The following is a 4,602-nucleotide window of genomic DNA, read 5'->3' on the forward strand; positions in this document are numbered from 1 at the left end:
ATGGGTCACTGCCATCCATTTGGACTTTTAGTTCTTTTATGTCCCTCTTTTAAACGGCCGTGCGTGTCCGCTGACGCACCAGCTGGAAAGCTTCAGGTGTGTCTGGCAGTGATCCATCTGGACTTTTTTGTACGTCTTTTACTCGGCTGGTCAGCGCGGCTGGTGGTGATCCAAATTGGATCGTTAGTGCATTTGCTGATGCAATCAAAAGCCCGACACCAACCCACCCCCCATCCAGCACATTATTTTGGCTCAGGCTTATGTCGTGTTAGAAATGACAGCTCTACCACCCCACCGTTTTTAGTTTTATTTTATTTAATCCACCACGTGGATTGGGTGGAATAGGGCTGGGAACAGTGAGTGGGGGGTGGGGTGGGGGGGGGGGGGTGACTAGTCGATTGGTCGATTCGTCTATTCAACCACTACATACCATATAATACCAGCTTTGTTTATAGAGCACTTTAAACACACACAGGACCAAGGTGCTGTACACATAATTAAACAATCATACAGTCAGATAATAAAAGTGACTAAAATGATTAAAAGTCAACATTTCAGATGGTGTCAAAGGCCAGGGAGAAGAGATGGTTTTTAAGAAGGGATTTGAAAACAGACAGGGAAGAGGCCTGTTTGTAACTTGGACAGATAGGGCGGGGCAAGTCCATTTAGAGCTTTAAAAGCAAATAAAATAATTTAAAAATTAAACCTGGAATGTACGGTCAGCCAGTGCAGGGAGGCTAAAACAGGAGAGATGTGTTCAAACGTTTATGTGCCAGTTAAAAGACGTGCAGCAGCCTTCTGTACCCTCTGAAGCTGAGAGCTACATGAGTCTCTGATTCCTGTATAGAGTGCGTTACAGTAATCCAGCCAAGTGATCACAAATGCATGAACTACTGTTTCGACATGCCGCTGAGAAACAATCAGCTTTAGTTTAGCCAGCTGCCTCAGATGGAAAAAAAATCAGATTTAACAACTGCTCTCATGTGATTTTTTTTTCCCTTTAGTCCAGCATCAATTTTGACCCCTGGTTTTTTAATAGTCGGCCTGATATACTGAGCCAAGGAAACAACATGTGCATTGGGAGTCTCAGTGGAGTCAAATTTTTCAATAGTGTGAATGCTTTATAAACATTGACACAGTTAATTTGTATCTTCTGTAAGGAATGGATTTTTACATTGGCTGAGATGTACTGTAAAAACATCAGTCTAGATCCAACAATGTTCAGTCAAGTCATCTGGATGGTTTCTTTTTTTGCTGAGATGTTTTGTCCTTCATCCAAAGGACTTCCTCAATTTGAAGAGCCACCAAATAAATTTGATTCCCACAAACAACATACTCCATAGTGGGAAAAATAAACAGTTTGCTGGTGGTAAGGTTTTTTGTTTCAATATGGAACATGCTGTTTGTGGGAATCAGTTTTATTTGGTGGCTCTTCATATTGAGGAAGTCCTTTGGATGAAGGACGAAACATCTCAGCAAAAAAAAAAAAAAAGAAGAAAGAAACCATCCAGATGACCTGACTGAACATTGCTGAATTGTATACCTGGATTGTTGAGCATGAACTTTGGTGTTCTGAACCACTTTGGCATAACTGCCTCAAAGGAGTTGACGGGGGAGAGGGCGGGCCCCGGAAGCCATTTTAGCACCAGCAAAGTGTTGTTGTTTTTTTCCACTACGTGAGTGTGCTGTTTGTGGGAATCAGTTTTGTTTGGTGGCTCTTCGGATTGAAGAAGTCCTTTGGATGAAGGACGAAACATCTCAGCACACACAAAAAAAGGAACCATCCAGATGACCTGACTGAACATTGTTGGATTGTATACCTGGATTATTGAGCATGAACTTTGGTGTCAGTCTGGATATTTTAGCTGGAACATGTGAAAGCACATTAAGAAAAAGATGATGATCTTTGAGTTCTGAAACAAAATACTTATAAAGGACATAAGTAGGATTAGGTTTTATTTGAGTGTTTGAATTCTGTTCAGTTTTCTCTAACGTTGAGACACAGCAAAGACTGTGTATCGTAGAACCATGCTGTGTTTCAGGCATGTCAGCAGGAGCTCGACCTGTCCATTCCCATGTCAGAGGCAGCTGTGTGACAGGAGGACGCGTAAAAACACGACAGCACGCAAGTGTGAGCAAGTGCCAGAAGTAGGAGGGTGCGTTTACTCTGGCAGAGGTGTGAAACACTCTGCTGTCTGTCCTGCAGGCTATCAGAAGGTCCGAGTGAAATGATTTCTCCAGATCACCTACATTTGTTGTTTAACAAAAGTTATCTAAAAAAATTAACGCACTTGGCTAGTCGCTGTTTTCTGCTACAATAAAAGAACATCAAGATCTCAATAAACTCACGTGTTGGTTCCTGTTTGGAGGAGAGAGCAGTGTTTTGGTCCTCTGAGGTATTTGTTCAGATTTTCTGCCAGTGTCACACTTTTCCATCGAGACAAAATTTAGTGTCTACCTCTGGCTGACCTCTTTGGTCCCAGCAATGTTTCACACCTGGTGTGCAAAATGTGGACCCCAGCCTGCGCTTCCTCTCCCACTGAAGCACACACACGCATCAACACAGGGAAGCTGGCAACAAACCAAACATCACCACACACGTTCGATACAAATAACTGTTGTTTTAAAAAAAGATGCTGTATCTGACAACCCCTCACTGACTTTCATTTGACCTTCATAGAGGCTCAGCAGTCACTGAAACCAGATGTTTTAGTCAAGTTTAATTCACCCAGCAGCTATGGGGTGCCGTTTGAAAAGTTACAGTAAAAAATTAACAGCAATATTTAGGTTTATTTAGCCTTTCATAAGAAAAAATAGGTATTTTTTTCAGTCATATTTCCACCATATTATTCATACATATATAAATGTCATAGTTCCAAACTAAATATCTAATTTACAAGCTAAATGTTTAGTTTAGAAACTAAATACTTAAATATTTAGTTAGTAAACTAAATATTAGTTAAGTTTAGTTTAGTTTAGTTAGTAAACTAAATATTTAGATGTAAATTTAATATTTAATTTCCAAGCTAAATATTTAATTTCCAAACTAAATATTTATTTTCCAAGCTAATTGTTTAATTTCCAAACTAAATATTTAATTTCTAAGCTAAATATTTAATTCTAAACTAAATATCTAATTTACAAGCTAAATGTTTAGTTTAGAAACTAAATACTTAAATATTTAATTAGTAAACTAAATATTTAGATGTAAATTTAATATTTAATTTCCAAGCTAAATATTTAATTTCCAAACTAAGTATTTATTTTCCAAGCTAATTGTTTAAGTTCCAAACTAAATATTTAATTTCTAAGCTAAATATTTCATTCTAAACTAAATATTTAATTTTCTAACTAAATATTTAACTTGCAAGCTAAATATTTAGCTTGCAAGTTAAATATTTAAATGAGAGTTAAATATTTAGTTAGCAAATTATATATTTATTTTGGAAATTAAATGTTTAGCTTAGAAATTAAAAGATTAGTTTGGAAATTAAATATTTAGCTCGGACAATAAATATTTAGTTTGGAAATTAAATGTTTAGTTTTGCAAATAGATATTTAGCTGGGACATTAAATACTTAAGTTACACCTAAATATTTAGTTTAGTAACTAAATATTTAACTTGCAAGTTAAGTATTTGGTTTGTAAACTAAATATTTAGCTTGGAAATTAAACATTTAGTTTGGAACCATAACATTTATAAATGTATGAATAACAGGGAGAAAATATGACTTAGAAAAATATAAAAATCTATTTTTTTTCCTTATTAAAAATTAAATAAACCAAAATATTGATGTTAATTTTTGACTGTGTAAGTTTACAAACGGCACCCCATAGCAGTAATTTCCCCTGCATATGCATATACATGTTACAATTTATCATTCCTGTTTATTTTAAACACTGGCGTGTTATTTTTCCACATCAGAGTCTTTTAAAGGTCGTTACAGTAAATGTCACTGCTCGTGTGAAAAATCTGCTTTTTTCTTGGCTCCACAGTGAGCTCCATCAAACCTAATAAGAAACGTTGAATAAACTCAGCAGCTGCTGGTTTAAAAATAAAATAAAATAATTTGTAACCATATTTTAGAAGATTGGAAGAATTAGCACACTTTTTTTAAACCTTACAAAATTGAACTATAGGAAGCTGGCATCACCAGGTTGACTAGAACATTGATCAGAGTTGGATTTTATTTATTTATTTTTTTTGTTCATTGAGCTGTGAAAACTGTATAATCTTCTATTAGCAATCATGTTGCCATTATGCAACATGTTGTAACAATTTATAATTTTGTATCAGCTGGAATGCTCACTTAGCGTCTTCAATGGTTTTATAAACTGCTCATGAAATGTAACTTTGACATCATTTCATTTAGACTCAATAGATTACATGACAAATGTGAACGCCTGCATTTATACTTTAATGTAACTGATTTTTATATTGAAATACAATATGTTCATCTTGCACAATGTCTCAGCTTGTTTAAGTGATAAATGGACTGCCAAACAAGTTTAAAGGTGAGTTGTGGTATTTAGGTTCCACTTTCATCCTCATCAACTCTCTACTGTTCAATGTGTGTGAGACAAATGCTGCAGTCGACGCTT

Source organism: Nematolebias whitei, chromosome 2 (genome assembly GCF_014905685.2).
Source record: "Nematolebias whitei isolate Nwh7 chromosome 2, NemWhi1, whole genome shotgun sequence".
Classification (NCBI taxonomy): domain Eukaryota; kingdom Metazoa; phylum Chordata; class Actinopteri; order Cyprinodontiformes; family Rivulidae; genus Nematolebias; species Nematolebias whitei.